The sequence below is a fragment of the Primulina tabacum genome, chromosome 4 (genome assembly GCF_025594145.1).
Source record: "Primulina tabacum isolate GXHZ01 chromosome 4, ASM2559414v2, whole genome shotgun sequence".
Classification (NCBI taxonomy): domain Eukaryota; kingdom Viridiplantae; phylum Streptophyta; class Magnoliopsida; order Lamiales; family Gesneriaceae; genus Primulina; species Primulina tabacum.
In genome coordinates, this window is record NC_134553.1 from 47,154,868 (window position 1) to 47,164,596 (window position 9,729).

Here is a 9,729-nt window from a genome sequence, read left to right on the forward strand (position 1 = left end):
ACTATCTTTTAAGTTTGAGACAAGATATGAGACTCGAGATATAATTATAACAAATATCTCATCGACTCAGAAAAATAATACGAGTTTTCTTACCTCGTTCTCAAAATTTAAGAAAAATTTAATGTGATCTAGCTTTCAAAATTTACAAGAACCACCCTAATTTTCCTATAACTTTCAATGAAGGTTTTTTTTTCCTAACTTAGAAAACATGATGTAACGATAATAATAACTAGTTACTCTGGTGGTGCGTGTGTATACAATCTTTTTTTTTATAATTATCGAAAGATTAAAGTGAAATTTGACAAATTATTGAGGGATTAAAGTGTTATTTGAATTGTTGAAAATAAAAATAAAAGTGTTCGTTTAATTTTTTTAAATAAAAAACGAAAGTGTAATATTTGTATCAAATAAGGACAAAGTTAGAAGAAAAAGTTGGTGTCCATTTTTATCTCTATCAGGCTCAACCTTTATATATAGTATAGATTTTCCTATAACTTTCAACGAAGGTTTTTTTCCGAACTTAGAAAACATGATGTAATGATAATAATAACTAGTTACTCTGCACACGCGGTGCGTGTATGTACAGTCTTTTTTTATAATTATCGAGCGATTAAATTGAAATTTGACAAATTATAGAGGGACTAAAGTGCTATTGAATTGTTGAAAATAAAAATAAATAAAAATAAAAATGTTTGTTGAAATTTAAAAAAAAAAAAAAACAAAAGTGTAATAGGTATCACGTAAGGGCAAAATTGGAAAAAAAATTCGATGTCCATTTTTGTATATGTAAAGCCCAACCTTATAGTATAGATATCATAGATAAATGGTAATAATTTTTTTTAAATTCACAAATTAAATTATCAGAAGTATTACAGATTCTCCAAGAAATGGAAAAACTTGTGTTAAAATAGATGTAATTCCGAGTATCTACATGATCAAGTGCAAGAACTGGGAAAATTACACAAGAGTCGTGTATCAGTATGTCTAGACCGCAAGACGGAAGAACAAGCGACATACCAAAACTAGCAGAATTCAATCTTTCCGAGGAATACCGAGCCTCTCACGAAAATCGCCCTCCATGAGAGGGATGCCCTTCACGCAACTTGATCTTCGGCTCCCCGCCCAGTAACTGGTTTGCCTTCGTTATGTCTGGCTTTCTCTGTCGAGGGTCATCTGGTGTATTCTCCACGGTTATGATTTTCACTTCTGGATTTATCATCTGCAATATCCAGACCATTGCGTGTTAGTTTCAGAAACATGTAAACTAGCTGGCTCGTCCTGAATTAGCGGCAAAAAATTATGTCTAAAGCATTTTAACAAGATAGAGCTTGTCCCGGATTCAGAGTTACCTCTTTCACAGTCTTGGCAAGCTCAAGCATCGTAAATTCACCTGAACGTGTAGAAATCAGTTAGTATTTTTCCATTAACCGAATTAGTCCATCGACCTTCACAAAAAAGATGCATACTAAGACCACGTTCAAATAATCTCATAAGCATGACAACGTGATATTTTAGTTTACCATATCAGAGACGTAACAAAAGCTTCTCGTCTGCGTTCCAGGCAACTGAACAGTCAAAGATTCGTTACTGCGAAGAGTTACACGAAATCCTAAAAATCATTAGGAAGTACACTTAGCAGTGCGTGGATGAAGAATACGTTGGATCAGTTTATTTACATGGGCTTATATGTGAATAATTATGTGTTGTGGGTTGTCTATCAAGTTAAGCTCAAAATAAAGTGATCAATTAATGTTTCGGGCTATTGGGCTTTAATGCATCTAATGGGCTGCGGGCCTTTAATGTGTAGAGACATAAGTGTAATTTCTGTTTTTATGATGGGCTAAAACAGAAATATCAGAAGATATTGATAAACATTATCTATAAATATGGGTCATGATCCCCAGATCTCGCGTTATCACTTTCACTATTCTCTCCCTCATTAAGAAAATAATTCTGAAGAGAAACTAAAGGATTCTCTCAAGGAGAGAGCGCGTAGATCTGGAAGATCAAGACACGTTCTAAAGAATTCAGGATTATGGCTTCAAGTACGCTTCCGCTTAAGTTTTCAGTCAAATTCTTAATGATTTAACGTGATGGATTCTAAGGTTTATGGGTTTTCCCCAACAAGTGGTATTAGAGCCATTCATGTTTGAATCATTGAGATTTGTTTAAAGTTTTGCACATTATTTGGATCCAGATCTGGAAAAGAAAATTTTGTTTAAAACTTTTTGATATGGCTCCAGATCTGGAAAATATATTGATATATTTTCAGATCTGAAAATATTTTGATATGGTTTCAGATCTGAAAATTATTTTGGTTTAGATCTGAAATTTTTTTTTGATATGGTTTCAGATCTGGAAAAAATTTTGGTTGAAAATCAAATCTTTTAAAGTTTCAGTTTTGGTAAAAAGATTTGGTTGTAAATTTTTAAAAAAAAAATTTGGTATAAGATTTCGATTTTTCTTCCAGTTTTGTTTAACAAAATATTTTAAAAGAAAATCGAAAATTCGGATTTTTTTTTTAAAAAAAGAGGTACGAATTCGGGTCGGGTCGTACGTAACCGGGTCGACCCGACCCGTACGGAATTTCCGAAAAAATTTTTAAATTTTTTTTTTCGTTTCAGGTTTATTAGGTTAAGGTTAAATATTCATTAATTCAAATAATGATAAGGTTATATGTATTTTTAAAATTGATTAATTGAAATAAAATGTCGCCAAAGTGACATCTTTTATGGAAATTAATTTTATTTTGAAATACAAAAAGATTTTGGGTATATGTGATTTATATGAATATTGATCGGCCCAAAGAAGTTTAATATTTAATATAATCACATATGCAATTGTGGTGGTAAACATATGATAATTCGATTTTTCATGTGAATAATAAATCGGCTCAAAGGAAGGTTGTTATTTGACATGATAGTTACTATCAGTGTTTGACTGCTGCGCCAGGATATCACTTACAAGTTAATCTTTTGTCCAAAGATGAAACATTAATGAAGTGCTCGATATTCTGTTTATGGGGATTTACATTATTTGAATTTATTGATTATTTTATATGGATATTTGGTTGAGCATGTGTATTTGGTTTTTGTTCTCTGTTCATATTTGACTCCTGCAAATATTCATTCCAATATAAATTCTATTCCTATGTTAAATGGCTCGAATTTTAAATCGTGGCAAGAAAATTTACTGATAGTTCTCGGATTCATGGATTTGAACCTTGCGATAAGGGTTGACTCTCCTCCCGCCATTACGGATAAGAGTACCTCTGATGAAAAGAGGGATTTTGAAAGGTGGGAGAGATTGAATCGCATGTGTATGATGATCATGAAGAGGGCCATTCCAGAAACATTCAGGGGCACAATGTCTAGCGACATTGCTACGGCTAAGGCTTTCCTTCAAAACCTCGAAAAGAGGTTTGCTAAAAGTGAAAAGTTTGAAATTGGTACACTTTTGGCAAGCCTAGTTTCAATGATGTACAGGGGTAAGGGCAACATCAGGGAGTACATTATGAAAATGTCTCATCTTGCTTCAAGGTTGAAAGCACTGAAGCTTGACCTCTCTGAGGACTTGCTGGTCCATCTGGTTTTGATATCTCTTCCTCCTCAGTTTAACCAGTTCAATGGGAGCTATAACTGTCAGAAAGAGACTTGGTCTCTGAATGAGCTCATCTCGCACTGTGTCCAGGAAGAGGAAAGGTTGAAGCAAGACAAGACAGAAAGTGCTCATTATGCCTCTATCTTGAAGGATAAAGGAAAGAAACGAAAGGATAAGGAAGCTGCGGATACACAGCCTCCGAAGAAACAACAGAAGAATCCTAGTGATTCTCAAAGTTCTGGTTGTTTTTTCTGTGGCAGTGATGGGCATATGAAGAAGCAGTGCAGTAATTATCACGCTTGGCGTGCTAAGAAAGGTATGCTTCTGAATATGATTTGTTCTGAGGTTAATTTAACTTCAGTGCCTAGACACACGTGGTGGATAGATTCTGGTGCAACAACTCACATCAGTGTGTCTATGCAGGGTTGCCTGGATTGCCGAAAACCAAGTGATGCTGAAAGATTCATCTATGTTGGTGACGGCAACAAAATTGAAGTTGATGCAATAAGAAAATTTAGATTATTGTTAAAGACTGGAATATATTTGGATCTTTATGAAACATTTGTTGTGCCGTCTTTTAGACGGAATTTGATTTTCATTTCTGCATTGAACAAATTTGGTTATTCTTGTTCTTTTGGAAATGAAATATTCAGTTTGTTTCTCGATTCAAAATTGGTTGGTTCTGGTTCTTTATCAAGATACGATAATCTCTATTTTTTGGATGTTATTGCTTCATTTAATGAATCCCTGCAAACAAGTAGAGGCACTAAAAAAAAATTAACCAGTGAGAATTCAGCTGCGTTATGGCACAAAAGATTGGGTCATATCTCTGAAAAGAGAATAAGGAGACTCGTGTCAAACGAAATTCTCGAACCTTTAGATTACACAGATTTTAATAATTGTGTTAATTGTATAAAGGGAAAACAAACCAACAAAAGGAGATTTGAAGCCAACAGGTGTTCAGGCGTCTTAGAACTTATACATACTGATATTTGTGGACCATTCCCTTCAGCTTCTTGGAATGGTCAACAGTATTTTATAACATTCACAGACGATTTTTCAAGATATGGCTTCATTTATCTCATTCATGAAAATGCACAGTCATTGGATGTGTTCAAAAACTATAAAGCTGAAGTTGAAAATCAACTTGGCTTAAAGATTAAAAGCGTTAGATCTGACCGTGGTGGTGAATACTATGATAGATATGACGGTTCAGGTGAACAACGTCTAGGACCTTTTGCTAGATTCCTGGAGGAATGCGGTATCGTCCCACAGTACACTATGTCGGGTTCGCCCACTATGAATGGTGTTGCTGAAAGACGAAACAGAACGCTTAAGGACATGGTGAGGAGTATGATCAGTCATTCTACCTTACCAGATGATTAAATTGTATTTCTTCAAGAACATGAGGCGGGCATTGGATTGATGGAGGATGATCCTATTAACTTCCGTCAAGCCATGGAAAGTTCTAACTCTCAAAAGTGGAATGATGCCATGAATGAGGAGATAAAGTCCATGAAGGACAATGACGTATGGGATCTTGTCCCATTGCCTAAAGGTACGAAGCCCATTGGTTGCAAATGGATATTTAAAACCAAGAGGGATTCGAAAGGCAATGTGGAAAGATATAAGGCTCGTCTTGTCGCTAAAGGCTTTACACAGAAAGAAGGCATTGATTATAAAGAGACTTTCTCTCCGGTTTCTTCGAAAGACTCTTTAAGGATTATAATGGCTTTGGTGGCGCATTTCGATCTTGATCTTCGTCAGATGGATGTAAAGACTGCGTTTCTAAATGGTGACATTGATGAAACTATTTATATGGTGCAGCCAGAAAATTTTGTGTCCAAAGACACAAATAATATGGTTTGCAAATTAAAGAAATTCATCTACGGGCTCAAGCAAGCATCTCGACAATGGTATTTCAAATTTCATCAAGTGATCATCTCGTTTGGTTTTGAGATGAATTTGGTCGATGATTGTGTGTACCATAAGTTCAGTGGGAGTAGGCATATTTTTCTGGTTTTATATGTTGATGACATTATGCTCGCTAGCAACGATATAGAATTGTTGCATGAAACCAAGAGATTTCTAGCTAAGAATTTTGAGATGAAGGATCTTGGTGATGCATCTTTTGTACTGGGTATTCAGATACATCGGGATCGTTCTCGGGGCATTCTTGGATTATCTCAAAAAGGCTATATCGAGAAAGTTCTCAAGCAATACGGGACGCAAGATTGTAAATCAACAGATACCCCTGTGACTAAGGGAGACAAATTTAGTCTCAAACAATGCCCAAAAAATGATTTTGAGGAAAAAGAAATGCAGAAGGTTCCCTATGCATCTGCAGTGGGGAGTCTGATGTATGCTCAGGTTTGTACACGTCCAGTTATTGTGTACGTGACAGGAATGTTGGGACGATATTTAAGTAATCCAGGAGTGGAACATTCGAAAGCAGTCAAAAGGGTTTTACGGTACCTACAGAGAACAAAAGATTACATGCTCATATATCAGAGGTTGGATCAGCTTGAGATCATTGGGTATATTGACTCCGATTTTGCTGGATGCCAAGATAGTATGAAATCTACGTCGGGCTACATCTATCTTCTTGCTGGAGGTGCCATTTCCTGGAAGAGTGCTGAACAGTCACTTATAGCCTCTTCCACCATGGCAGCTGAGTTTGTAGCGTGTTATGAGGCATCCAATCATGGAATATGGCTGCAAAATTTTGTCATGGGACTGCACATTGTTGATGGCATTGAAAGGCCACTAAGATTGCATTGTGACAATAAATCAGCAATTATGTATTCCAATAACAACAGGAGCTCGACGAAGTTAAAACACATTGACATCAAGTTTCTGGTTGTTAAAGAAAGAATTCAGAGTGGAAAGTTGTCTATTGAGCATATCGGTACAAACTTCATGGTTGCGCATCCGCTTACTAAGAGACTACTACCCAAACAGTTTCGTGAGCACACTGCTAGTATGGGTGTTATGTCAATTGAGGAAATTCAGTTTTAGTGGAAGTTTGTTGTTTTAAATGCTTTTCAGTTGTAGACATTTTCAGTTACAGTTATGTAAATTTATTTTCTGCAGAAATAAATTTCAAATTAAGTCACACTCTGATTATGATTTAAAGTTTGATCTCAATAAGGTTAAAGGGAGGACCAGTTGGAAATAGGCATGTTACGGTCACATTGCATGAAATTTCCATGCTACACATCCACTTCATGATCCATGTCATTCAGTTGTGTTGGCATATGTGACCATTGATGGGTCTAGTTACCTTGATTGTAGCGAAGACTGCTTTGATCCTATGTTGATCTGATTGATGGACCGGATTGATTATAGATACATTTCGGAATGACAACAATGTTGAGCTCATAAGGTTATTTTCACAAACATAATTATAAAGTTGCACATATAGCCCAAGTGGGAGATTGTTGGATCAATTTATTTATATGGGCTTATATGTGAATAATTATGTGTTGTGGGTTGTCTATTAAGTTAAGCCCAAAATAAAGTGATCAATTAATGTTTCGGGCTATTGGGCTTTAATGTATCTAATGGGCTGTGGGCCTTTAATGTGTAGAGACATAATTGTAATTTCTGTTTTTATGATGGGCTAAAACAGAAATATCAGAAGATATTGATAAACATTATCTATAAATATGGGTCATGGTCCCCAGATCTCGCGTTATCACTTTCACTATTCTCTCCCCCATTAAGAAAATAGTTCTGAAGAGAAACTAAAGGATTCTGTCAAGGAAAGAGCGCGTAGATCTGGAAGATCAAGACACGTTCTAAAGAATTCAGCATTATGGCTTCAGGTACGCTTCCGCTTAAGTTTTCAGTCAAATTCTTAATGATTTAACGTGATGGATTCTACGGTTTATGGGTTTTTCCCAACAGAATATTCACGTTTTTTTATCTTCATCAATCTTGAAATGTTTTGGAGAAAAAAAATGGAGTGTACTAAAGCTACCGTATTGCTTGAGCTATGAAATTACTGACAACCCGACCATCGTCAATATTCATACGGGGTCCATAAGTGTTGAAGATTCTTGCAATCCTTATTTCTGTGTAAAATTCAAGTTTCAATTTGATTATACTGAATCAAGAATTGGAGATCGACTATACAGTCATATATAGCGGGAGAGAGGCAAATACCAATTCCATGCTGCCTATGATAATCAAACATAAAAGTTTCTGCTACTCTTTTTCCCTCATCGTAACAACTCCTAACTCCTGCAATGGAACACGACAAATGGTAACAGATGGTGCCAAGAGAAGAATGTAAGTATTCTTAATAAAATCATAATACCAATAGGGTTAACATTGCCCCAGTAATCCTCAGTCTGGGGATGCACGAGCGGTTCGCCATAAATTTCGGATGTTGATGTCAACAAAATCCTATGGGGAAGGTGAATAAACTAATTAACAGATCCGTAATAAGTAACACCAAAGTAACATGGACGAGTTGTCAAACCTCGCTCCTACTCGTTTGGTGAGTCCTAACATGTCAAGTGTACCAATGACATTAGTCTTTATTGTCTGTTGAGCATCACCAGAAGGGAAAACAAAGAACATCAATGACAAATTTCACAATTTTCTCAGTTCTTATAAACGGTGATATCCCAAATTTGGTGGAAAATCTATTCCAATTTGCTTTTTCCACAAAGGAGAATATTCTAATCGCCTAATTCAGCAGCAGCAGAGACAGAAGTTTTGTGAGGGGGGAAACATTGATACTCGAAAAACTTAGAAAAGGCAAAATCTCTGTAGTCATGATAGAAAACGCATAAGTTTCTAGAAAAAATTAAGTGGGAACTAGCTAGCTCCCATTTGGCTCCGCCACTAGTATAAAATAGAACAAGAATTTATCTAAGCGACTAACCTTCACAGGATTGTATTTGTAAAAAATTGGGGAAGCGGGACAAGCAAGATGGTATATTTGATCGACTTCAACTAACAATGGCTCTGTCACATCTGCAAAGAAAAAAGAAAGCCAATAAAAAACAGTTGGTAAATCCATTCTCAACTCTGTTGCATCTGAAACAGGAAATATGATAACCTTATTAACTCCAAAGAATCCACACCATGCCGAATCAGCTCAAATCGTGGATGACCAATCCATTGCTTTAAGTTGTCCTTAGAGCCAGTGAAATAGTTATCCATGACAATCACCTGAATATAAGAAGTTAAACTCGGGTAAAGTATGCACATTTAGGAAATGATCTTTGCCAGGGTGAGCCTAAAGACTAAACTATGTGAATATTCTTACCTCATTCTTCTCGTTTTCCATTAGCTTGTCAACCAAGTGAGAGCCGATGAATCCAGCTCCACCAGTAACCAAAATTCTCATATTTGCCTGTCGTCAAAACGTTCATTGAGAATGCCTCGCATATATAGTAACATTGACAAATAAGGGCTAAACATGCAAACTACCAGGTAGAGAATGGCAGAACCAAGCGATAGTGAAAATTTCTAATGTACGAATAACTGTCAAACATAAAGCCCTTTAATTTTCTCTCCCTCGGCAGTAACACATTTTTTACTAGAATCTCTAACATATATACATGAGCAAATATCCTGAAAATAGATTAGCAACCAAAACAACACACAAAATTTTTATTCGAATTATGCTCCCTGCGGAGGTTTGATCCACATATAAAATCTATTTTGGAGGTTTAATCTACATATAAAATCTATTTTCATCGTTTTTCAATAATCTTGTTCGATCCCTAATAGTACAATTCAAAAAAAAAAAACATCAGGAAAAAAAGAAAGTAATTCAAGGTCTCTTGGAAATGGAATAAATTTGAAAACTCGTCTTTTTTATCAAGCAGACATTGATCACACCTGAAAAAATTTAGCTTTCCTCAAAGGCGAAGGCTTGGTGGTTCCATTATTTAGTGGAAAACTAAGCTAATTCCATCATCTTTTTAAAATTTCATTGCCACCAAAAAAAAATATATCATACATTAAAAGACAGAAGAGCAATGGAGTAAATCATTTTCAAATGATCAAAACAGATCTATGATTGAAAAAAATCATTTTCCTCATCATTGAAACACTCAAAAATCAAATCTTTGACGTAAAACAAGATCAAATCAACTCCAAATCCTATCA

The 9,729-nt window shown here is 35.5% G+C and overlaps 1 pseudogene; it reads right to left on the reverse strand.

Moving 5' to 3' along the window:
- Window positions 1-873: 873 nt before the first annotated feature.
- On the reverse strand, window positions 874-9,491 carry LOC142541719 (UDP-glucuronic acid decarboxylase 6-like; annotated as a pseudogene).
- Between the last annotated feature and the right edge of the window lie 238 nt (window positions 9,492-9,729).